This window comes from Salvelinus sp. IW2-2015, linkage group LG36 (genome assembly GCF_002910315.2).
Source record: "Salvelinus sp. IW2-2015 linkage group LG36, ASM291031v2, whole genome shotgun sequence".
Taxonomy (NCBI): Eukaryota; Metazoa; Chordata; class Actinopteri; order Salmoniformes; family Salmonidae; genus Salvelinus; species Salvelinus sp. IW2-2015.
In genome coordinates this window covers 35,914,627-35,942,189 of record NC_036875.1, presented here as the reverse complement: position 1 = coordinate 35,942,189, position 27,563 = coordinate 35,914,627, and the positions used below count along the sequence as shown (strand labels likewise).

General features: G+C 42.3%; 1 protein-coding gene across 1 annotated transcript in view; it reads left to right on the top strand.

The window, feature by feature from the left end:
* Window positions 1–2,843: 2,843 nt before the first annotated feature.
* The window catches only part of LOC111959491 (tyrosine-protein phosphatase non-receptor type 4-like), a 102,911-nt gene continuing 78,191 nt past the window's right edge, over window positions 2,844–27,563 (top strand). The window contains exon 1 of the mRNA XM_023981103.2: window positions 2,844–3,264. The gene's annotated coding sequence lies outside the window, so the exon portion shown is untranslated. The remainder of the gene's footprint in view (window positions 3,265–27,563) is intronic.

The following is a 27,563-nucleotide window of genomic DNA, read 5'->3' as shown; positions in this document are numbered from 1 at the left end:
GAGAGTGTGTGTGCGTGAAGGGAATCAAGAATCAGTTTGGTTTTAATGAACCCATCTTTTTAAAGCAATTTGCTTGGTGATACAGATCTTAATCTCCCGAGTCTCCACATTTAGCAGTTGTCTGCATATGAAATTGGAAACTTAATCTAGTTTTTTAATCACATCTCACACGTCTGAAGCCCTGTGGCGTTCTACAAAAAGAACCAAGTAATTAACGTTGTGACAGAGTGACTACTGCAGAGCAAAACTGAACCTAGAGACTAATAGCATTGTCAAATGAAGGTGCATCTCAATGGCACTTTATCTCGGTCTAAATCATAGAGCCAGAACAAAATCCACACTAGTCACAGCAATTGACAGCGTCTTTTTAGCTTTGATAGTGAGGCTCTCATGGGCTATATACGAATGCCTGTGTTTGTGATTACAAAAAACTCCAATCATTTTATGCAACGGAAAACTTGTTTAGGAAAATGACAATTCTCCACCCAACTTCCATGGAAATGTGATTGGGCCGTTCTCCACAGAAACTAATTACAGCACTGTACTGGGCTACCACCAATGGTACCCACAGACTGGGTGGAGATGACATGGGGTACCACTAATTTGTGACAATAGATACTCTACAATTCATAGTTTAAAAAAATCACATGCAAATAGCATTTATCTTTTAAAATATATTCTAATTTTTTTACATACCACTTCACCAGTATGAGAGAAAATCATTTTCATCACCACATCAGTCATTGCTAACTGCATACATGGATTGTCAACAGAAGTGGGAGGATCAAGAGAAGTACACTATATATACAAAAGWATGTGGACACCCCTTGAAGTTAGTGGATTCGGCTATTTCAGCCACACCAGTTGCTGATAGGTGTATAAAATGGAGCACACAGCCATGCAATCTCCAAAGACAAACATTGGCAGTAGAATGGCCTTACTGCAGAGCTCGGTGACTTTCAGCGTGGCGCCGTCATAGGATGGCACCTTTCCAACAAGTCAGTTCGTCAAATTTCTGCCCTGCTAGAGCTGTCCAGTCAACTGTAAGTGCTGATATTGTGATGTGGAAACGTCTAGGAGTAACAACGGCTCACCATGTGTAATGCCAAGCGTCGGCTGGAGTGGTGTGAAGCTCACCGCCATTGGACTCTGGAGCAGTGGAAACGTGTTCTCTGGAGTGATGAATCGCGCTTCACCATCTGGCAGTCCGACGGACAAATCTGGGTTTGGCAGATGTCAGGAGAYCGCTACCTGCCCCAATGCATAGTGCCAACTGTAAAGTTTGGTGGAGGAGGAATGATGATCTGGGGCTGTTTTTCATGGTTCGGGCTAGGCCCCTTCGTTCCAGTGAAGGGAAATCTTAATGCTACAGCATACAATGACATTCTAGACGATTCTGCGCTTGGGGAAGCGAAAAACAAAACAGTTTGGYGAAGGGCCTTTCCTGTTTCAACATGAAAATGCCCCCATGCACAAAGCGAGGTCCATACAGAAATGGTTTGTCAAGATCGGTGTGGAAGAACTTGACTAGCCTGCACAGAACCCTGACCTCAACTCCATCGAACACCTTAGGGATGAATTGGAATGCCGACTGCCAGCCAGGTCTAATAGCCCAACATCAGTGCCCGACCTCCCTAATACTCTGTGGCTGAATGGAAGCAATGTTCCAACTTATAGTGGAAAGCCTTCCCAGAAGAGTGGAGGCTGTTGTAGCCGCAAAGGGGGGACCAACTCCATATTAATGCCCATGATTTAGGTATGAGATGTTCGACGAGCAGGTGTCCCCATACTTTTTGTCATGTAGTGTAGGTGTATGGAAATCAAATCAGCTAATTGGGCAGATTTGTTACCACTTAAGACCATTTTGCTGGCTGATTCGGATGCACGACAAGTCGATTATGGACAACTATAGCATTTTAGCTAAGCCTAACCCTTTTCCGAACCATTCTCCTAACCTGCCAAGTTAATTATCCTAACCTGCTACAATAATTATCCTAACCTTTTTCCTAACCGGACACGTTAATTATTCTAAACTGCTACGCCACGTTAGTTCTCTTAACCTGCTATATTAACATTAAGTTAACATTAAATATTTAATTTAAGCTGACCCGCAGTGCACCTGGTTATGGCCTGTCTAACCAATAATGGAGACTTGACGTTGCACCCATCGCTGTTGATCCAACCATTGATTCTACTGCACCCATCACTGTTGACCCATCCAGTTATTTTGCAAAGCCCACTTTCAGACACTCCAAGTATGTAGGTACCCATACTTGCCCCATCATTGGTCGCAGTGATATGGAATTAAGGGGGTAGTACTGTTCTTGTTTGGACCACATGATGTCGCCACAGCCCAAATTTACATTCTACTCTACAGTCGCATTGTCTGGCCTAACCCACAGTGGTGTATTGTTAATATAGTTCATTCACAGTCACAGGCCTAGATATTTCCTGAATTTAGGGCAATAACAAACTAATTTAGGCTAATTCTGACCAACAATGGAATATTGCATATCCTGTGGCTAAAATTAACTGAGGCAATGGTGTCGTTTCCTCGCCACTGACTACCGGTATTCTACTCCACACTGTTGCTTTTAGATTTCAGTGACCTTGGCRGCACAATGTTCTAAGGTGATGCCACAGTTCTCACAATACATTCGGTAAATCTATAAAACCGGCAAAATACCAATAACATGGCATGAAAAGTAGTGGAAAAATTACAGGAATGCTCACTCGCGATTTAACAAATTAAAACCACGCCTCCCTGTCCTGTGACTCCACCCCCGTGCACTGGTGGCGCTACGGAGATTGCGCCGGTACGTTGCTATGCTGTTGCCTCTGCTGCAGTGAGCGTGCATTGACAACGGACTCCGCTGAGAAAGTCAGAGACGCTATTCGGCAATCCGGAATACACTTTTTCCCCCAACATTTATGTCGCTCATACCCTCTCATTTACAAATCAAAGGAATTGTAAATATCATTCACTCGGTCTGAGATGCCTGCTGGTTCGCTGTAGCCAATGGTTGCTGTATGTTGTGTGTGGATTATTCGTCGCCGAGCTAGTCGCATATTCGAACTAGTAAAGGGCCCGCAGACAGTTGAATGTATGAAGCTGAAGGATCGGAGTGATAAAAATGAGGTTTTGTCGGAGTTCCCAGCGGGTGAACTGAACTTGGATTTTCAGTCCCTCACCCTAAACTCATTTCCCGCTGTAAGAAAACCATATTCCTTAAAAACTGGACGCCTCTGGAACTGTTTATGACGGTAAGATATTTGACCAACTAGCTACAGTACCTAGCTAAGCGAGAACGTTACTCCTTAGAGCCACATTGTACTGAAAAGTAATGCAGCTTGTTAGTTACTGTACAGTAAGTTCACGTTAGATGGGAATGAAGTAACTAGCTAACGTTAGCTAGCTAAATTGCTAGGTAACTTTTGCTGTCCATAAACCCAACCAAGATATAGCTAAATGTTTTGCGAACTTTTCTAGTTGCACTTTTGAACTGTCCTATACTCGCGTCCAATGTAGGCTATGCCTTTGGGTTTTTATTGGAAATGATGAAAATAAACTGTTCACTACTGTTACTGTAACGTTACTATCTCACTGTAACGTTAAAGGTATTCACAAGACTTCAGCTAACGTTAGATTTAGCCAGCTCAAATTTGACAGATTATGGAAGGAGAATAGCAAYCTAACAGTATTTAGCTAATCCAATTCTGGATCATGTTGGAACTAGCTACTGTAGCTAGTTAGGCATTTGACTAGATATTTATATTTTAATTACGCAGCTAGCTAAATTAGTTATGATGCTAACTAAATTAACCCATTCTAAAATAGCCTACAACAGAGCCTAAATTGTCATAATTAGCATCCAGTTACTGTATCCGCATGGCCCTCTATCACCAAAGACAGTACAGTATGTGATCACTCACAACTGTTCAACCAGGTTGCAGTTGCGTTGTACTGACAGCTGTATCAATCATGTCACTTTCTTGTTGGTCATTTTGAAACAACATTAGGGAGAACTAACGTTACAAGCATTCGTCAAGGGTTTCCTTCCRTCTGACATTACTGAGGGCTGTTTCAAATGAGTAAATCGATGGTTAATCTGTATTTTCTGAATTTGGCCATAATTAAATTATGTAGCTAGCTAATGTGGTCAGCGTTTACAATTACTTAATCGTCAGACATGCCACATTAATGTTTGTGGAAGCGCATCGAGAGCGTACCTGGACTGATTTCAGCCTGCGAGCTCGAACATGTCACTACGTGAAAGCAAATTGAATTCCACATCAATAATTTGTTTATGTTTTATTGTCCGAGTTCTGCCTGAATGAATGATAGTCTACATCACAAGACCGGACCTCTCACTTTTCGCAAATGTGTACTGGTTGGCTTTCTCAGGTCCCCGAATCTCATTCAATCGAACCTATTCCTCCCTTACACGCTGAATGACGGGCTGCTTTGTAGTCCAAAGAGGACCTCTGTATTTTTCCTGTCCTCATTTCATTAATCTAACAAGGCCCCCATAGATTGCTACTTTGCTTCACAAAATCCTAAGGAGATCACGTCCAGGATTCAGAGAGAAATCAGATTCATGCCAAAGGGTGGATTTACATGAGTAAAATATGTCTAGTGAGGTCTATCTCTGTTCAACATCAGATTTACAACGTTTTTGTTTATGCTAGCCTTGGATGTGGTGTGGCCAATGCCACATTCCTGCTTCATGTGTGGAGCTATTATCATACCTTAAAACAACATAGTATATAGACAAAGAATTTCAAACTATACAGGAAGTTCTCATCMAATCCATGTTGCACATAGTGGTGCACACTTGATTAATGCAATGATTCTCAATRGTGTGGATATTTTAAAAGCCTTTCATAACAGAGCAAAAATGATGTCTGTCTATTGGCATTAAGGTAATTCTTGCATGGACATGTGGTGTGGGAGAGCTGTTGTCGTTAAACTCTACCACTCAGAGGGGTGTATGTGGTGTAGATATGTTGTGTGGGATACATCTCTTAAAGAGAGTTAGTTAGCCCTCTTAAAGAGATGTATCCTGGACCTAGTTTGTGTCGTCAAAGTAGTGTTGTGTAAAGAAGCAATAAGAGACTGTGACTGTCTGTGTCAGCAGAGATGCCTCTGTGTACACTAGAATAAAACCTTTTATGGGGACCCAGCTGGTAATCGAAAAATGGCCGGTGGCGAGAGCCATGGCTTAATAGGTTGTGTACCGGAACTAGGCATCCCTGGATTTGAAGTGGAGTGTGGGTGGGGTATTGGGACTGGGGGTAGAGTGGGAGGAGGGGGAGAGAGGGTCCCAGGTGCGGGGATAATTGGGATAGACTACACCTGCTAACATGAGCATGGACGAATCCACAGGGAGATTGATGGGACACAGCTAGCTAATCTACAATGAGGTTGGCTAACATTACTGCTGGGATGACAGTAACAAAGCTAAAGAGGCAGAATTTGTAGCCCTATTATGCTCACACAATGGTTTTGGGAATGCCGGGCAATGGGAATGCCATTCTCATCCTTGTTTCAGTTTATCATAAGTGAAAATACAGCTATAGGTTGGGGATGAGATAAACCTGTGATCGTATGCCATGTTCTCTTAGACAATCCCTAGTCTAGTGGATGATCTAACTACACCAATCAGTCAATACATTTCAACCCAGGTAAGCTACTCTGAGAAGGCAGCAGCTCCAAGATTGACAGCTGTGTTGACTTGGCTCAGGTCCACCTCTGTTTGAGACAAGAGGAGGCAGGCTAACAGGAGACAGCTCTTAGCTCTGACACTTTCTGTTTAGTTAGCCCTGCAATGAAAGCTACATGCTTGCGCTGGGTGTTACAGCAGTGTTGTCATGTGTGCAGCACACCCTGTCAGCACCCCTTGCAGAGACAGCCTGTGTGGCAATCCATAACGAAGTGGCCGTTGGGTCGGCCGGCCGGATATCACACCCGTTTCAGCAAATCTCTAAAAGGCAAAACACAGCTGTGTTTACACTCCCATCTCTCACAGCCTCACATCTCCGATTCAAATGTGTTTTGGCTAATCTTTTCGCTTCCTAACTCTGTGATGATCACTGGATTGCCAGCTAAATGAAGGGTATTCATCAGCTAAGCGACAGTCCACAGAGGGATGAGTGACAGCTGGTTCTACACACTCCTGTTTGTACTGGACTACACTGTGCCTTGAAATGAAACATTAATTACTGATATAACAAAGTTAAATCCACAACTGGCTTTAACTCTTTATCCTTCCCATTTCCCAAAATCAGCTACTTAATTCTTGGAAGAGGGACCAGAATAGAAAGACCCTTTTACCAACAACAACAAAAAACCTCTCAGACATATACAATTAACAGAACCCCATTCTCCAGGGCAGACGATGYTAGGCTTCACATTTAATCAAAGGTCCTAATTGGAGCATAGTGTAACAGCTTTATGCTCTAAAACACAGGCGTGGTAGGGTGGAAAGGTTCAACCAGTCCTTTCATTCAGAACCTATTGTTAGTTCACAGGCCTGTTGTCTCTTTTGCGCTGGACAGATGCATAACAAATCAGATGAAATAGCATTTTTGCTGCATGTTAATGATGTTATTGGTTACTCACCTGTTGTACAGATTTAAGTTGTTGAAAAGTGTGGTAGAGAGAGGGAGAGACAAACTGTAGGAGCTTCTGACCACCTGCTGTCAACTGAATTGAACCTGCTCAGTGCACCTACTCCCATGTTGAACATTTGTGATTATATTGTTGGAGATGCAGCATTTAGTTCAGAGCAATTCCACAGTAAAGGGATTACCACAGAACATGGTTAGCTTTAGACTTGATTTACAGAGGGGTAATTCCACGCAAATGGAATTACTCCTAGACTCCTGTTTTTCACTTTAAGATGTATGCCGAACAAAACATTGATTTAAAAGTTTAACAAACCATACAACACAATGACTACTTCAAATAATTTACACAATAAATCAAGTTTGGTAACAGAATTATGGTAAAATCCATAGAATTTTGAATTTAATAGGATCTCTGTGGTTAAATCTCACTGTTTTAAGGTTACCAAACTTGAGCTGCAACATTATTCCTGTAAATGTGTTTTTGTAAAATGTTCAGTGGAAAGGTACATTGTAAAGGGAAAAATCTGAGTCTCAGCGTAATTCCGTTACCATGGATTTGCACTTCTATTCCCAGCCAATGATTATTTAGGGTGCACCACTGGGACAAGAGAGGATTGCCTCATGACTGATACACCACCAGTAGGGAATCGAGAGAATGAGATGAAATAGATGACACAATGAATCACCTATAAAAAGCCACGTGTGTGTGATTGCCATTGCCAGCTGTGGGAAGGCCCAATCTGGCACACCCTTTGTGTTAAAGTCCAGCCCTGAAAGATAGACTGTTCTGTTTGCCTAGATTGGATACAGTGAGTTAGAATCTGTGTGTGCTTGTTGGAGACGGTATTGCACTATTTCATAGTGAATAGACAGTTTTAGTCAACCCCCATCCAGTGGTTCTACTGAGCATGTTGGCGATGCCTGTTGCCCAGCTACGCCCAGTACACTGCCCACTGCTAGACCATAGGAAGGTGATCTGCTCCAGCTGTGAGGGTTCATATTGGGCACTACGGACAGTGTGACTCAAACATCCTCACATCATCCAGGTCAGATTAAGAGATTACGGGCCCTGGGGGCTGCCTGCCGTAGCATAGCGGCGCTCTGGGTCATGGCTGAGTTTGCTGTGGCTTAGAAAAGAACAGGTACGAACATTAAAGGATTAGCATGATCTGTGGTGATTACTGTATAGGGAGGGTTAGGACCTATTAATGGACTAACAACGGGGAAGAAGAGGGCATGTCACCATCCATGCGTATGAAAACATAAATAGAGTGAGGAGGAGCTTTCTTCCATTTCTGTTATTGTGCATCAGAAAGCAAAGATGAAGTGTAGCCATGATATTCCACATGAAGAGAGACCACAGAACATGGTTCAGCTTAGACTTGATTTATAGAGGGTGGTTCCTCTTTCTGAAGCCTTTGTGCTGTATATCAACATTGAGTTGGATAGCAGGCTTTGGCGGCTTCCCAAATGACATCCTATGGGCCCTGGTCAAAAGTAATGCATTACTACATAGGGAATAGGGTGCCATTTGAGATGCAGCTTAGCATTCGGAAGGTATTCAGACCCCTTCACTTTTTCCACATTTTGTTACGTTACAGCTAGGGATGCACCGATATTACATTTTTGGCCGATACCGATATCCAATATTTTCCTTGACAAAAAAAATGATAGTGATATTTTACATTTTAGTAGCCTTTTAAGCATTCTAGTACTGTTAAATAGTTAACACACACACACACACACACACGTGGTCTAAGGCACTGCATCTCAGTGCAAGAGGCGTCACTACTAGAGGTCGACCGATTATAATTTTTCAACGCCGATACCGATTATTGGAGGACCAAAAAAGGATCGACGATTTTTTTTATTTTAATATTTTTTACATTTGTAATAATGACAATACAACAATACTGACTGAACACTTATTTTAACTTAATATAATACATCAATAAAACAATTTAGCCTCAAATAAATAATGAAACATGTTCAATTTGGTTTAAATAATGCAAAAACAAAGTGTTGGAGAAGAAGTAAAGTGCAATATGTGCCATGTAAGAAAGCTAACGTTTAAGTTCCTTGCTCAGAACATGAGAAGATATGAAAGCTGGTGTTTCCTTTTAACATGAGTTTTAGGTTGTAGTTATTATAGGAATTATAGGACTATTCTTCTCTTACGATTTGTATTTCATATACCTTTGACTATTGGAGTTCTTATAGGCACTTTAGTATTGCCAGTGTAACAGTATAGCTTCCATCCCTCTCCTCGCCGCTACCTGGCTCGAACCAGGAACAACTCGACAACAGCCCCCTCGAAGCAGCGTTACCCATGCAGAGCAAGGGGAACAACTACTCCAAGTCTCAGAGCGAGTGACGTTTGAAACGCTATTAGCGCACACGCCGCTAACTAGCTAGCCATTTCACATCAGTTACACCAGCCTAATCTCGGGAGTTGATAGGCTTGAAGTCAAACGCACGAAAGTGCTGTTGAATGAATGCTTACGAGCCTGCTGTGCCTACCATCGCTAGTCAGACTGCTCTATCAAATCATAGACTTAATTATAACATAATAACAACAGAAATACGAGCCTTAGGTCATTAATATGGTCGAATCCGAAACTACATCTCGAAAACAAAACGTTTATTCTTTCAGTGAAATACGGAACCGTTCGTATTTTATCTAACGGGTGGCATCCATAAGTCTAAATATTTCTGTTACATTGCACAACCTTCATGTTATGTCATAATTACGTAAAATTCTGGCAAATTAGTTCGCAATGAGCCAGGCGGCCCAAACTGTTGCATATCCCTGACTCTGCGTGCAATGAACGCAAGAGAAGTGATACAATTTCACCTGGTTAATATTGCCTGCTACCTGGATTTCTTTAGTAAATATGCAGGTTTAAAATATATACTTCTGTGTATTGATTTTAAGGCATTGATGTTTATCGTTAGGTACACGTTGAGAAAAAAAAAAACAAAATAAAAAAAAAAACAACGACAGTCCTTTTTCGCGAATGCACACTGCATCGATTATATGCAACGCAGGACACGCTAGATAAACTAGTAATATCATCAACCATGTGTAGTTATAACTAGTGATTATGATTGATTGATTGTTTTTTATAAGATAAGTTTAATGCTAGCTAGCAACTTACCTTGGCTTCTTACRGCATTCGCGTAACAGGCGMGCTCCTCGTGAGGCAGGTGGTTAGAGCGTTGMACTAGTTAACCGTAAGGTTGCAAGATTGAATCCCTGAGGTGACAAGGTAAAAATCTGTCGTTATGCCCCTGAACAAGGCAGTTAACCCACCGTTCCTAGGTCGTCATTGAAAATAAGAATGTGTTCTTAACTGACTTGCCTTGTTAAATAAAGGTGTTAAAAATAAATAAAAAAACAGCGTCCAAAATTACCGATTTCCGATTGTTATGAAAACTTGAAATCGGCCCTAATTAATCGGCCATTCCGATTAATCGGTCGACCTCTAGTTACTACAGTCCCTGGTTCCAGGCTGTATCACATCCAGCAGTGATTGGGAGTCGGGCYGCGCACAATTGGTCCGGGTTTGGCCGGGGTATGCCGTCAATTTGTTCTTAACTGATTTGCCTAGTTAAATACAGGTTACACACACACACCACACCACACTGACCAAAAAGTTATTTTGTTGGCATTTACGTATGTCCCTATTACCAGTAAAACATAATCAAAACATATTTCTTTCACTTACTTGCTGTGCTGTTTCGTTGTTCATTTGTTCAGTCATTTCATTCTCAACCAGGATTTCATCATACATGTCAAGCAGTGAAYTTTCAGCTCTGTCTGTAGCCTCTRTTCCTCGGTGCGCACTGTCACTGTGTCCATTTCCATCTTGTCCAGCTGTGTATGAAACTTTTCACGTAAACCRTGTTTCTTATCTGCATCGAAGTAGCGGTCCTTGTACCTAGCATCGAACATGGTGGCGACACAGTATAGAGGCTCAGAGAGAATGTCACCGAATCGCTTGTTCACAGCCTCTTGTGGAGTACTTTTGCAAGTTTTAACCCCACTGTCTGTGTGGGCAGTTTTGTTGAGCAGGRGTTTCAATGCCATGACAGAGGGTATCACGTCTGCTGCAGATGCAGTTGATGAGCTTATMTCTCCAGTCAGTTGTTRGAATGGKGCTAGGAGTGTGTTCATGTTTCAAACATGCTCTCAAATGCCATTTGAAATGGCKMCAGAGGTATGAGAACCAGCACGTTCTTGAMCATGCAATACGGCTTTCCTCAGTACAAAATCCTCGTCGACCCACTGTGTTGTCAGACTCACCATGCTCACGGGGCTGACYTCGCTGGTCCAAATGTCAGTCGTGAAGCTAATAGCAGTGACGCCCATAGCAAGTAGCTCATGGATGTGCGTTTCAACAATACTGTGTTACTCCGGTAGGGCAACCTCTGACAAATAGCGCCTACTTGGTAGTATGTACCGAGGCTCGAGGTGCTCGACCAGTCGGCAAAAACCAACATCATCCACAACGGAGATTGGTTGATTGTCAAGGGCAATGAATTCCATTATCTTGGCGTTAATGTATTTCGCTGAAAGGGTCTTACTCTTTCAAATGACTGCTTGACTTGAACTTGTTTAATTGTTGGAAGTTTGCGTGTAGTTTATTTCTGCTTTTGTTSTAAGTAGTCTCTGAACATCTGGGGGTGATGCACTTTCAAATGAGTKATTAGGTTTGTGGTATTGAAKGTTTTCACTTTCACAAACCTTGCATATGGCCATTTTGTTATCTTCCTTTGAAACTTCGAAATAGATCCACACAGCAGACATTGTGGGCTAGTTTAGGCCAACATGATGGTTGTCTAGCAATGATCACCAACAAATTTGAGCACTTGAAGAATAATGTGCAAATGCTGCACAATCCAGGTGTGGAAATCTCTTTGAGACTTACCCGGAAAGACTCACAGCTGTAATCGCTACCAATGGTGCTTCGTCATAGTATTGACTCAAGGGTGTGAATACTTATCTATTCAAGGTATATGAGTGTTGGTGTTTTATTTTTCATAAGTATTTGACAAATGTTAGAATTTTTCTTCCACTTTTACATTAGTGTTTTGTGTAGCTCTTTTTTTAAACCTTTTATTTAACTAGGCAAGTCAGTTAAGAACAAATTCTTATTTACAATGACAGCCTAGGAACAGTGGGTTAACTGCCTTGTTCAGGGGCAGAACAACAGATTTTTACCTTATCAGCTTGGGGATTTGATCTTGCAACCTTTCGGTTACTAGTCCAACGCTCTAACCACTAGGCTACCTGCCGCCCCGTTGACAAAACATTACAATTAAATTAATTTTGATCCCACTTTGTAACATGCTGACCACACCTCKCGCATTGTTTGCACGAGCATTGCAAAATAAATGTACACATACATGTTATTCAATCATTTCATCTGAAATGCTCGTGTGAGTCAACAAGCATCTGTGTAGCCATGCGCTAAAATAGAATTTATAGAACGTGCTACAAGTCCCGCCTCTCCCATCTCCTCATTGGTTTTTAAGAGCATATACCCATGTGGGTGATTGAAAGATGAAATAGGTCCACACACCTGTCCAGTTGGTGGCTGTAATGTAACTTAAAGTTGGTTGCCATCCACTGAAGAAGACTGAATGAGGAGAGATTACTAGAACCTAACTAGGTTTCCCATTTTATCTGTAGATTAATTGTCGCAGTAGAGAACACACGATTTTGTGTGACTCAAAATTCTACAAAAGTCCGGCAAATAAAAGAACCTTGTGCATTTCAGGTAAAATAACAACCCAATGCTTATATCCCAGGACAAATTAGCTAGCAACAGCAAGCTAGATATCTAAATGTCCAAGAATGTTTCATATGTGTTTCGACCTGTCCTCAAAAGAATGATCATTGTTGGTTCAGGGTTTTTGATAATAACCTGCGTGTCCTGACCGCGTCTGGTGGAGATAGACAAACTCAGTATGTGCAACCGGATACACGCTCGGAGACGGTTTGGTCATCATGTAGCACATGAAAATGTGGAATAAGTCAAGGGGTGTGAATACTTTGTCACATGTTTGATGTCCTAAAAACAGCCGGACTTTGTCAAAATAAAGGACAGAATACACACAGGGAACTGTCCAGGGAAAACTCAGGTGGAGTTTTGTGCAGCAACAGCAATGGTTCTGAATATGTTAGGAAGAGAACTTTACATTTGCAAACCTTGTTAAAGACTTCAAACGGTTCAGATTGGATTTGGCTGATTCTAAAGGTTGTGGTGTAAGGGCCCTTTGTTTCAGCTAGGTGTATGAACCCTTATCGCTGTTTGTTCCAGAGCAGGTTTACCAGTGTTTACAAACCGGAGGTCAGATCATGGTCCTTCCRTCACTTTGATGCCTAAAGAATCTAGGCAATGCTCTGTACTCTTCTAATGGCAAACCTGTGACTGCATTTCCCCTGTATTGAAATTAAGACTGTCTTCCCTTAAAAAAAAAAACACAGGCCTCTTCTTCTATAGCGCACCCATCCAACCTCTGACATCTCTGGCATGTTGCTCTTGCGCTACGTTTTGCTCATATCTACTGCTGTGCTTGTTGTGACTTGCCCTCTCCTTTCTCCCCAACCCAGTAGGAAAAGTCTAAACAGAGTCCTTGGGACGTCCCAACTCTGACGACACCCCATRTGAAGTTGAAATTTATAAGGTTTAGGGTAGGCAAGTCCCAAGGATCCTGGATAGCACTAACCCAGCCCCCCACACTCCTCAAATCAAATTTTATTGGTCYCATACACATTTAGTAGATGTTGCATGTGTAGCGCAATGCTTGTGTTCCTAGCTCCAACAGTGCAGTAATATCTAACAATACACAACAATACACACATCTAAAAGTAAAATAATGTAATTAAGAAATATAGAAATATTAGYACGGGCAATGTCGGAGTAACAGATTGTGTGGGATAGGATGTATAGACAATTTGGACCATATGTGGATAGAATATGTAGTATATCTGAAGAATACATAGGCTAGAATAGTATAGCAATAGTTGAATAGGATGGCCTTGACTAGAATACATTATACCATATGAAATGCGTAAAACAGTATGTACATATTATTGAAGTGACCAGTTTCCAAGTCTATGTACATAGGGTTAGCAGCCTCTAAGGTGCAGGGTTGAATAACCGGGTGGTAGCCGCATATTGACGGTGACTAGTTCAGGGCAGGGAACTAGGTGGAGGCCGGCTAATGATATTTAACATGGCCTTGAGATAGAAGCTGTCTCTTGGTCCCAGCTTTGATGCACTGGCCTTCTGGATGATTGCAGGGTGTGGCTCGGTTGGCTGAGGTCCTTGATGATCTTTTTGGCCTTCCTGTGACACAGGGAGCTGTAGATATCCTGACGGGCCGGCAGTGTGCCCCCAGTGATGCGTTGGGCAGACCGCACCGTGGTCTGGAGAGCCCTGCGGTTGCGMGCGGTGCAGTTGCTGTACCAGGCGGTGATACACCCCGAATAGGATGCTCCCAATGGTGCATCGGTAAAAGTTTGTGAGGTAGGTAGAGGTCGACCGATTATGATTTTTCAACGCTGATATCGATACCGATTTTATTGGAAGACCAAAAAAAGCCGATATCGATTAATCGGACGATTTTTATTTATTTATTTGTAATAATGACAATTACAACAATACTGAATTAACACTTATTTTAACTTAATATAATACATAAATAAAATCAATTTAGTCTCAAATAAATAATGAAACATGTTCAATTTGGTTTAAATAATGCAAAAACAAAGTGTTGGAGAAGAAAATAAAAGTGCAATATGTGCCATGTAAAAAAGCTAACGTTTAAGTTCCTTGCTCAGAACATATGAAAGCTGGTGGTTCCTTTTTAACATTTTAGGTTGTAGTTATTATAGGACTATTTCTCTCTATACCATTTGTATTMCATATACCTTTGACTATTGGATGTTCTAATAGGTACTTTAGTATTGCCACCCTAATCTCMGCAGTTGATAGGCTTGAAGTCATAAACAGTGCAATGCTTGAAGAACTGCTGGCAAATGCAGGAAAGTGCTGTTTGAATGAATGCTTATGAGCCTGTTGCTGCCTACCACCGCTCAGTCAGACTGCTCTATCAAATCATAGACTTAATTATAATATGATAACACACAGAAATACGAGCCTTAGGTCATTAATATGGTCAAATCCGAAAACTATCATTTCGAAAACAAAACGTTTATTCTTTCAGTGAAATACAGAACCGTTCCGTATTTTATCTAACGGATGGCATCCCTAAGTCTAAATATTMCTGTTACATTGCATAACCTTCAATGTTATGTCATAATTATGTACAATTCTGGCAAATTAATTACGGTCTTTGTTAGGAAGAAATGGTCTTCACACAGTTCAAAACGAGCCAGGCGTCCCAAACTGCTGCATATACCCTMACTCTGCTTGCACAGAACGCAAGAGAAGTGACAKAATTTTCCTAGTTAAAATAAATTCATGTTAGCAGGCAATATTAACTAAATATACAGGTTTAAAAATATCTACTTGTGTATTGATTTTAAGAAAGGCATTGATGTTTATGGTTGGGTACACATTTGGTGCAACGACAGTGCTTTTTTTCCGCGAATGTGCTTGTTATATCACCCGTTTGGCGAAGTAAGCTGCTATTCAATGATAAATTAACAGMCACTGCATCGATTATATGCAACGCAGGACAAGCTAGATTAACTAGTAATATCATCAACCATGTGTAGTTAACTAGTGATTATGTTAAGATTGATTGTTTTTTTATAAGATACGTTTAATGATAGCTAGCAACTTACCTCGGTATCGGTATCGGCGTTGAAAAATCATAATCGGTCGACCTCTAATGTGTACACTGGGGAACTTGAAACTTTTTGGCTTCTCCACTGCGGCCCAGTCGATGTGGATGGGGCGTACTCCCTCTGCTGTTTCCTGAAGTCCAGTATCAGGTCCTTCGTTTTCTCTTGATGTTGAGAGAGGTTATTTTCCTGGCCCCACTCTGCCAGGGCCCTCACCTCCTCCCTTTAGACTGTCTTGTTGTTGGCAATCAGGCCAACCACTGTTGTGTTGTCTGCAAACTTGATTGAGTTGGAGGTGTGCGTTGCCACGCAGTCATGGGTGAACAGGGAGTACAGGAGGGGGCTGAGCACGCACCCTTGTGGGGCCCCTGTGTTGAGGATTAGCTTAGTGGAGATGTTGTTGCCTACCTCCACCAACTGGGGGGCTGCCCGTCAGGAAGTCCAGGACCCAGTAGCACAGGGCGGGGTTCAGACCCAGGGCCCCACGATTAATTATGAACTTGGAGGGTACTATGGTGTTGAAGGCTGAGTTGTAGACAATGAACCACTTTCTGACGTAGGTATTCCTCTTGTCCAGATGGGAAAGGAGAGTGTGTAGTGTGATGGCAATATCATCCTCTGTGTCTCTATTGGCTTGGTATGCAAATTGCAGTGGGTCTAGGGTGTCGGGTAAGGTGGAGGTAATATGATCCTTAACTAGCCTCTCAAAGCACTTCATAATGACTTCATAAGTGAGTGTTACGGGCGATCGTCATTTAGTTCAGTTACCTTCGCTTTATTGGGTAAGGTGGCCCTGAGGTGTTATGGAGAGACTTCAGAACAGAGRATCTCCTGTTTCTCTATCAGTGCTGCTTGTGTAACCTAAGCCACTAAAGACAAGCTCTTAACCATATCGATGCACAGCTTCAAATGCCACAAGAGTTCCAGTCCTCGGGCTGATGCCACTCTAGACAGCCACTGTTAAGAGTATACTGAAATACTACACCATTCATGGGTCTCTACCGAACATGCTGTGAGACAGTTGACAAACATAGTCATTTTGGAATGTAAGCAATTTAGGAACTGTTTTTAGTTTTTATCCGCTGTGTATTTGGATTGGACACCCATAGAGGAAACAAAAATCTATGTCCAAATTAAATAAGGATACGCTGCAATCCAAAAATAAGACTGTAGTGCGTTAAGTGCTTTCTCCTTCAATTCCAGGTGTTTTCTTTCCGCCTTCCATTGGAACCCTGAATTCATGTCTACGTTCAACCTGTTCTAGAGGCAGAGTTGTTGGAAAAGTATTTTCTTCTCTCCATAACTTCCCTCAGTCTATGTATTTATGGTGATGGTGCCAAATGTAGCCAGGGGCTGTGAAAATGTCAGGTGTGCGTGCGTGTGTCAGAGAGTGGGGAACCTAGTTTCAAGTTCCTATCGACATGGTGTTCCAGTGGATGTGTTCACGTGAGGAAGCTTGAGAAACGCCCTTCGCACCACAGTCATGTCTAGATGGGATACAGCATTTGTCAAATTTGATGTAAAAAGTCGTTTTTTTTGCATTTTAGCTCTGTTGTGTAAGTAATCCAAAACCTACAACGAAAAGACAATTTTGACAAAAGCTGTACCCTTCTAGACAAAACCCTGCACCACCTCCCATACCGACAACAGACATGCTTTCTGCACTCTGCTCTGTTAATATGCATGCTTGACTTGCCTTTACTTTACTTTGGCTAACCCGCCCTTAGCTCACAGCCAAACGAGAGGAAAAGAGAGCAAGCATTTATGGTCCTGTAATAACACTAACCATGGTCTCTCTGTACAGAATGTATGTAGGGTATTTGTGCTTGCGAGCTTTGCTTATAAACTTTGGTAGTTGCCCCACTTCACAGAATAGTACACTCTCATGCTCCATCTGTTTTCAAGGTAGTTGATTGTAGAAGCTATAATGCTTCCTTTTATTCTTTCAGAGTTCATAGGACTGTTCCTGTCAGCATCTACAAACCTGGCTGTTTTTTAGATTTCATGTATTCTGTAATAGTGAGGGAGTGGGAAGAGCATGTTATTTTCTCCTCCAGGGATAATAACAGAAGCTGTTACATTCTTGTGGTTACTGACTGTGATTTCAGCACTGGGCCAAGTCTGACTCGTTCCCGCTACAGTACCCTGCAGTTCAGTTTAGCAGTCCCCAGCATGTAAGGACACAGCTAGCCTTGACTTCTGGTCCTTGGCAGATGATTTAGCAAAATGGTTTTCACAAAAATCCCCAGTCATACTTGACAAGAAAATGTAAATAGGCTAAAAGCCTTTCCAATGGGTTGTCATCATTGGATTCAAGGGGTCATCCTCTGGGGCCCCTCTATGAGCTACACCTGGGTGTAGATTCTACACCTAGTAGGACAGGTGTTAATTGGCACTAGATTCTACACCTACGAGGGAGCAGTGTTAAATTGTTGGACGGACTACACCTAAAAGGGAGCAGGTGTAAATTGGGACTAGATCCTACACCTAGTAGGGAGCAGGTAGTTTGGGGACTGGATTCTACACCTAGTAGGGAGCAGGTGTTAATTGGGACTGGATTCTACACCTAATAGGGAGCAAAAGGTGTTAAATTGGGACTGGATTCTACACCTAATAGGGAGCAGGTGTTAAATTGGGACTGGATTCTACATAATGGGAGCAGGTGTTAAATTGGACTGGATTCTACACCTAATAGGGCAGGTGTTAAATTGGGACTGGATTCTACACCTAGTAGGGAGCAGTGTTAATTGGACTGGATTCTACACCTAGTAGGGAGCAGGTGTTAAATTGGGACTGGATTCTACACCTAGTAGGAGCAGGTGTTAAATTGGGACTCGGATTCTAACCCTAGTAGGGGAGCAGGTGTTAAATTGGGACTGGATTCTAACCTAGTAGGGAGCAGGTGTTAATTGGGACTGGATTTACACTATAGGGAGCAGTGTTAAATTGGACTAGATTCTACCCTAGTAGGGAGCAGGTGTTAAATTGGGACTGGATTCTACACCTAGTAGGGAGCAGGTGTTAAATTGGGACTGGATTCTACACCTAATAGGAACAAGGTGTTAAATTGGGACTAGATTCTACACCTAGTAAGGAGCAGGTGTTAAATTGGGACTGGATTCACACCTAGTAGGGAGCAGGGTGTTAAATTGGGACTGGATTCTACACCTAGTAGGAGCAGGTGTTAAATTGGGACTAGATTCCTACACCTAGTAGGGAGCATGTGTTAAATTGGGACTGGATTCTACACCTAATAGGGAGCAGGTGTTAAATTGGGACTAGATCTACACCTAGTAGGGAGCAGGTGTTAAATTGGGACTAGATTCTACACCTAGTAGGGAGCAGGTGTTAAATGGGACTAGATTATTACAACCTAAGTAGGAGCAGGTGTTCAATTGGGACTAGATTTATACACCTAAGTAGGGAGCAGGTGTTAAATTGGAACTAGATTCTACACCTAGTAGGGAGCAGGTGTTAAATTGGGACTAGATTCTACACCTAGTAGGGAGCAGGTGTTAAATTGGGACTAGATTCTGCCATCAGATTTCTCATGTTTATCATAGAGCGTAGCCAGCTACATTTCTTTCTGTTTTGCTTGAAGTTAATCTTGCATTTTAATTTACATTCGGAGAAAAGTAAAGTATCGCCGTCACAGTGCTGTCTGCTGATTGAATGCCCGTTCGTGAATGTGGAAATTAGATTGGTCAAGACGAGCAATCATATCTTATCTGAGTGAGTGGAGAAGTGCAACTGAAGCACAACATTTTCATTTTAAAATGAATGATTTAGAGTGAACTGTGGTTATAAAACGCAGCAGATATTTTTGAAAAACGCTGAATTCTGCATTATTGCACCTCTGTGAGATTCATGTGTAAAGGTGAAGATCTGACTGGTCGCAGACTAGATGTAGTGAACACTGCATTATTATTATTATTATTATTATTATTTTTACCTTTATTTAACAAGGCAAGTCAGTTAAGAACAAACCCGGGCGACGCTGGGCCAATTGTGCGCCGCCCTATGGGACTCCCAATCACGTCCGGATGTGATTCAGCATGGATTCGAAACCAGGGACTGTAGTGTTGCCTCTTGCACTGAGATGCAGTGCCTTAGACTGCTGCACCGCTCGGGAGCCCGATGGGAAAACGTGTCAAGTGCTCTCATGCTCAAGACGATATCCTGTTTACTGCTGGTCAATTGCACTTTAACAGAATGTCACTGCCAGAGACCATTGATTTTAAAGTTAAACAAACCATACAAGTCTATGCTCAAGGACTTTAAATTTTTTTTTTTTTTTTACAAATGTAAATAAATGTGAGATTTGAGATTCTTCAAAGTAGCCACCCTTTGCCTTGATGACAGCTTTGCACACTCTTGGCATTCTCTCAACCAGCTTCACATGGAATGCTTTTCCAACCTTGTGTGTCCAAACTTTTGACTGGTACTGTATAAGTTTTCAACCCCCTGAGTCAATACTTGTTAGAATCACCATTGGCAGCAATTACAGCTTTCAATTTGTTTGTTGATCAATGCTAGACAGCTATTTTCACCTCTTGACATTTGATTTTTAAACCGATTTAAAAGTCAACACTGTAACTAGGCCTCTCAGGAATATTCAATTTCGTCTCGGTTAGAAACTCCATTGTATATTTGACCTTGTTTTAGGTTATTGTCCTGCTGAAAGGTGAATTCATCTCCCAGTATCTGTTTGGAAAGCAGACTGAATCAAGTGTTCCTCTAGGATTTTTTCTGTGCTTAGCTTTATTCCATTTATTTTTATGATAAACACCCTAGTTCTTGCCGATGACAAGCATACCCATAACATGATGCAGCCACCACCATGCTTGAAAATGTGGAACATGGTACTCAGTGAAGTGTTGTTGTGCTGCATTTGGCTAAAACATAACGCTTTTTATTCAGGTCAAAGTTAATTTCTTTGCGACATTTTTTGCAGTTTTACTTTAGTGTGTTGTTCCAAAAATGCATGTTTTTTAATATTCTGTAAAGGCTTCCTTCGTTTCACTCTGTTAATTAGGTTATTATTGGGGAGTAACTACAATGTTGTTGATTCATCCTCAGTTTTCTCCTATCACAGCCATTAAACTCTGTTTTAAAGTCGTCATTGGCCTCATAGTGAAATCCCTGAGCGGTTTCCCATCTCTCCGGCCACTGAGTTAGGAAGGACACCTGTATCTTTGTAGTGACTGGGTGTATTGATACACCATCCAAKGTGTAAGTTAATAACTTCACCATGCTCAAAGGGATATTCAATGTCTGCTTTTTTATTTTTACCCATCTACCAATAGTTGCCTTCTTTGCGAGGCATTGGAAAACCTCCCTGGTGTTTGTGGTTGAATCTGTGTTTGAAAATCACTGCTCGACTGAGGGACCTTACAGATAATTGTATGTGTGAGTTATAGAGATGAGGTAGTCATTCAGAAGTCATGTTAAACACTATTATTGCACACAGTGAGTCCATGCTACTTATTATGTGACTTGTTAAGCACATTGTTACTCATGAACTTATTTAGGTTTTCCATAACAAAGGGGTTGAATACTTATTGACTCAAAAAACATAATTACACTTTGGCGTGATGAGGTATAGTGTGTAGGCCAGTGCCCCAAAAAATCGCAATTTAATCAATTTTAAATTCTGGCTGAAACAAAACAAAATGTGGAAAAAGTCAAGTGGTGTGAATACTTTCTGAAGGCACCGTATTTCTAATACCTTTTTAGACTTTTGGTAGATGTTTTCTTAGACCCATTTTCCAACTGTCTGACCAGAAACCAAAGCCTTTGCTTATTCCACATTTTTAGGATGGAAATTGGTTGAACAATTTATTTATCAAAAATAGACTGTTAGCTATCATTTTACACCAAATGTGATGTGCTGCTATGAACTTCACATGTTCGTGCTCATGGAGATTTTTACATGGAAATGCCTTGCTGCTCAAGCCGCAGCCTTGGCTGTACCTCCACCACTGGGTTCTCACGGCACAAATTGATTACGCCACACGTTTTTTCCCTCTCTGCCTCTGCATTTCGTGTGAGATGAATGTGACAGACTGATTTCTGAGAAGTGTTAAAAAAAAAAGTGGAAGCTTCCTTCAAGAGAATTCCAGTTCTACAATTGCATGTATAAATATCCCTTAAAAATTACCTATCTGTCACAATTTGTGTTTGAGGAGGAAGTGGTTGGTTTGAGAAAATGTTCAGATGAATCTTATCTCATACATCATTCAGAGGGGGAATGTTAGATTAGCTCAACGGCAGGGAAACCTAGTAGGAGCTACATTATACATCAGTAGAAACACTCATCAAATAAATGTGCTGCGGACGCGAACACACAGACAGACAGACAGAGACAGACAGAGACAGACAGAGACAGACAGAGACAGACAGAGACAGACAGAGACAGACAGACAGAAAGACATACAGAACAAGACAGACAGACAGAGACAGACACAGACAGAGACAGGACAGACAGAGACAGACAGACAGACAGAGACAGAGCAGACAGAAGACAGACAGAGACAGACAAAGATGTTAGTTTTGTATTGCTGTCCTTGTGTGAGGATCAAATAATTATTTTACCATCCAAAATCCTATTTTTAGTAAACCCTAATCTAACCTTACCCTAAAACTATACCTAAACCTAACCGTAACCCCTAACCTTAATCATAACCCTATAAACAAATAATAATTTCCTTGTGCAGACCAGCAAAATACCCCCTTGTTTTACTATCCTTGTGAGGACTTCTGTTACCACACAAAGATAGTTAAACCACACACAGTGTTTTAGTGTGACACCCTGTTCAAAGGCACTAAACCTCTCCAAGGTGATTATTTACGCGAACTGGCAATGAATTTATGCTCTCTAAAGCAGCTTGTGTGTGTGGAGTGAATGTTGCGAGGCAGAAAAAGCTCATGCCAGTTAGAATGGAAACAGATAAAGTAGGCCTCTGTTGTTCCAGATGACTCCTCGTTTCCTCTTTCAGAGAGAGGGAGGGGTTTCCACACTGACGCCATTTTTAATTTCCCCTCTCTTCCCTCTCCATGGGTCAGAGCATGATTAGCAGGAAGACTGAGCAGAGTGTTGTTCATCTGGATTAAAAGCTAATGGTCACATCTGGATGTGATGAAAAGCCCTTGTCTGAAGAGATTAGGCACAATTCAAATGTCAGTTTTCTTATATAATAGGAGTTTCCCTTCTCCAGAATCTCCACCCGCCTGACCACTCCAGTGTGATTCTATAGAAATGGGCACATGTCCAAACTGACTGATGTGTATCAAACTGACTGACAGCAGTTGCTGATTCAGTTCCTGTCAAATTCCAAGAGCCCTTTCCAAACTTTCTCACGCTTTTCTATCTGACCAATACCATTAACAAGACAAGTCAATGCCTATGGTGTGAGTTAGGACTGACACATGCCTTGACAGACAGACGCCTGACACATGCTAGGCAGAAGACGGCTGACACGTGCCTTGGCAGACAGACGGCCTGACACATGCCTTGGCAGACAGACGGCCTGAACACATGGTTGGCAGACAGACGGCCTGACACATGCCTTGGCAGACAGACGGCCTGACACATGCCTTGGCAGACAGACGGGACCCTGACACAAGTGCTTGGCAGACAGACGGCCTGCACATGCCTTGGCAGACAGACGGCTGACACATGCCTTGGCAGACAGACGACGGCCCTGACACATGCCTTGGCAGACAGACGCCTGACACATGCCCGTGCAGACAGACGGCCTGACACATGCCCGTGGCAGACAGACGGCCTGACACAATGCCCGTGGCAGACAGACGGCCTGACACATGCCCGTGGCAGACAGACGGCCTGACACATGCCCGTGGCAGACAGACGGCCTCGAACACATGCCCGTGGCAGACAGAGGCCTGACACATGCCGTGCAGACAGACGCCTGACACAGTGCCTTGACAGTGTTCTTAGCAACACAGAGCCTGAAGAACAGAGGGTCACTTGTGTGTCTGTAATTCACTCTACCCACACTGCACAGGATCCTCTCCATTTTAAACTGTGAAGTCACACAAAGCCCACAGAGGAAGTTTTTGTGTCCAAGTCTATGAGATGCATCGGAAACTAGTCGTAAAGAATTCACAAGGGCTAAACTTCCTCCCAGACTATTAGCAATCCCCAGCAGCCTGAGCTGGAGCACTCTGGGGCATTTTCTACAGCCTCTAATGAACAGAGGCTGATTCACTTACAGCCTATCAATCTCCCTGAAACTCCTTAGCTGGTTCCCCTCTGCCTCATCCTGCATGTTGATTCCCCTCCGGAGATAGCCGACTGTAATCTGCCCGCCCGTTAGTTCCCATCAGGGCAGGTATGATGCCTCAAGTTGGCTCCATCGTTGGCCATAAGTGGTCGCAGAGCAGCAGGGGGCCCCCTCCCTGACACACCTGGCTTCCCCTCTGCGACTGCTTGCCACACAGGAAGGTAGAGGTCAAGGTGGATGCAGGAAGAAAATTTGCTGCGTGATCAGAACACGGCCCCTAAACATTTAAACCTGCTAACGTAAGCAGAAGAAAATCTGGGGAATGTGCTGCTTTAATCAAATGTATATATAATTATTTTTTTGAAAGTCATGATCTATGCAATGGGAAAGAGAGGGTCCTTGTTTTCAACCCGACCCTCTTGAAGATGTTGTGTTTTCATTCCGCTCTCACAGCATGTACTGATGACTGATCAAATGTTAAAACATGCCATCGCTTTAGATGGTTAATGGACTGAATCATAATGTATTTTGAATTGACCATAATGCTGTATATTAGGTTTGTAGCCTAGGGCTATATCTGTACCAGTTATATGTCGTGACGAGCCGAGAGTCGTCATGTCATGAGACCTCAATGGACACAGGCCTTCTGGGGCGACAGACGTATAATACTTAACGTTGAGGAAATAAGTCTGCTGTTACTCACTGTCTCTCAGCTGAGATATTCAAAGGCTTCCTGAGGTTAACTAATTTCAGCACCCTTATAAGATCAGGGGATATTGACGCTCCAACTGAAACAAACTACAAATGTAAAGGGCAAAGGCTTCACAGCTACATCCTCAACCTTATTTAGTTACAAGATGATGTGCTCTTTGACATGCCCGACGTTCTCAGCTTCCACATCTGCACAGTTCATACATTAGCTTTACAGAAGCACAGTTGGGGTGGCCGAGGGGTTGGGGGGGGCGGCAGCGTGCGACACACAAGGCCAGTCAACCAATATAGATGCTGTAAAGAGGTCATGTCGAACTCGACCAAAACAATTGAATTTAGGGATGCACGATATATCTGGTGAACATATCAGAATCGAACGATTATTAGCTAAAAAGTCCAACATCGGTATGGCCCGATGTTAAAAACCGATGTCAAAGCTACCTTGCATACCTATATTACGTAGGTACATGATGTAATGATGCCACGTAAAATTTTTGCGCTCCACTGCAACACAGCATTCCTAACCTAGCCCACAATGTCTGCTGTGTGGATCGAGCAGTCAACAAGTCGAGCAGTCATTTGAAAGAGTAAGAAAATTTCAGCGAGACAACTCAAAGGCGAAATCCATTAAAGCTATATAATGGAATCATTGCCCTTGACAATCAACTGTTCTCTGCCGTGGGTGATGTTGGCTTTCGCTGACTGTCGAGCACCAGCACACTACCAAGTAGGCTATTTTTCAGATGTTGCCCTACGCGGAATTACACAGTAATAGCGTCACTGCTATTAGCTTCACGACAAACATACTATGGAACACCATTGGGTCTTTGCCTGTCAAAAAGATACAGTAGCACTGTCAAAGCTGACACAAAAAGTCTGCAAACAAGCAAACACCGGCCACGAACATGTTTACTAATACTGCGTTGGTAAATATAGCATAATTTGCTCGACCGCAACTTCTGGGTAGCAAGCTTAGCTGAACTAGCTAGCACCTGAAAAAAGCTACAACCTGAAAACAATGACCAGTTGAAACTGCAGTCATTTTCGACCGGACCTGGTTGTTGTGAAGCTAGCCACAATAAGGATTAGGCACAATAGTGGAATTTGCGGTTTGCCTTCAAAAAAAAAGTATGTCATTGGGGCGGCAGGTAGCCTAGTGGTTAGGAGCATTGGACTAGGTAACGAAAGGTAGCAAAGATCGAATCCCCGAGCTGACAAGGTAAAATCTGTCGTTCTACCCTGAACAAGGCAGTTAACCCACTGTTCCTAGGCCGTCATTGAATATAAGAATTTGTTCTTAACTGACTTGCTAGTTAAAAAATAAAATAAAAAATAAAACAATTCTAATTAATACAAATAGTAGAATTTAGCTATAGTTTTATTTTGAAGGCTACGGCAGAAGTCCACTATTGTGGCGAGCTTCACATAGAGGTCCGACACCATTAATCAAATAAGAACTGTCTTATAAATTAGGGATATTTAGATGACACTAAATTATGTCGTTTTGCTGTGTTTTTGGGAAGAACATTGTTTGCATCCATGAGCTAGCGTGCTTTTTTTCATGGCCAGCACTGTAGGTGCGCTCGACAACTTTACAAGCTTCAATAGCATACGTATTGATGAATCGTTGTGACATATGAAATGCAAGTGAATAGTGTAATCAATGTTTAATAACTACAACAAAAAAATGAACTCCGTTAAATTATTATAGACGTGCAGTCATATTCAGTCCTGATTGGTCAAATAGAGTTATTTGACACGTCAAATAGTGTTATTTGACACATATCTTTTGACACGCAAAGACCCAAACGGCGTTCCATAGAAATCCTGAACAAATTAACAACAAAACAGCAGCAAGTAAGTGAAAGAAATAGGTTTTGATTATGTTTTCATCACGGCCGGAATGTGATACAGCCTGAATTCGAACCAGGGACTGTAGTGACACCTCTTGCACTGAGATGCAGTGCTCTTAGACCGCTGCGTCCGTGTGTGTTAACTATTTAACTGTACTAGGATGCTTAAAACGCCGCTAAATTGTAAAATTAGGTTATCGGTATAGTTTTTTTTGGCAAGGAAAATATTGGATATGGGTATCGGCCAAAAATGTCATATCGGTGCATCACTAATGAGATACCTTGGAAACTCGTGGGGAAAGAAACCGAGTCTCCTCATTGCCCGGAGCTAAATTACCATACATTAGGCTATTGGTAATGTGTATTTCACACTATGTTGAGGTAAAAATCAGAGTGTTAATGCTTGTATGGATGTCAACCCCAATCATGTTCTTGTCATCGTTACCAATCAACTGCATTACAGTTAAAAACAACTTTGACTACCACCACTGAGTTCTGTATGCTAGCTATGCTAACACTTATAACGAGCGGGAGTAGCTATGCTAACCAGTTTATACGAGCGGTAGTTAGCTTAGCTAACCAGTTTATCCGAGCGGTAGTTAGCTATGCTAACCACTTATCGAGCGGGAGTTAGCTATGCTACCAGCTTATACGAGCGGGAGTTACCATTTACCAGTCACTTCTTCTAAACCTGAAAGGACATTTTCTACATGTTATGCAGCTAAAACATCCACATTTACCAAATCAGACTTAGTACCCACATTGTGGACCGTGTTACAAATATACATGACGGATTTGACGATATCCCCTTTTTTTAGATCAGATTTGTTGGTGCACATTCAACTGTTGTTCCATTGCTCCTTTACCAGTCTATGCCTCCGCTCTGCTCGTCTCATCTAGCTGACCTTTGAGCACTGTTTGTGTGCTCAGAATACGTTTAACTTGATGTTCTTGGAAAGGACTGAAACTCCTCCTTGTGTGAAACCTCGGTTGTAAACTGCACCCACCCCCCCCAACACACCACCACCCACCCACCCCCTGTGGGCCGCTGGCCACTCAGCTATGATGGCTTGAGAGAATGAATGGTTTCCTCGAGGAGTTGATTATTGCAATTCAGTAATGGCCTTGCTCGGAAGTGACAGGCAAGGTGGAGGCTGAAAGAGAAAAGGGCATAACACAAACATTTCCCCGCAGTAGGACAGGAAAAGAGAAGGGGAAAGGAGGGGATGGAAGAGAGATGGGAGACTGGAAGAGCACAACACAACTCAAAAAGTGCTATTATGGTAATGTATATGATAAAGG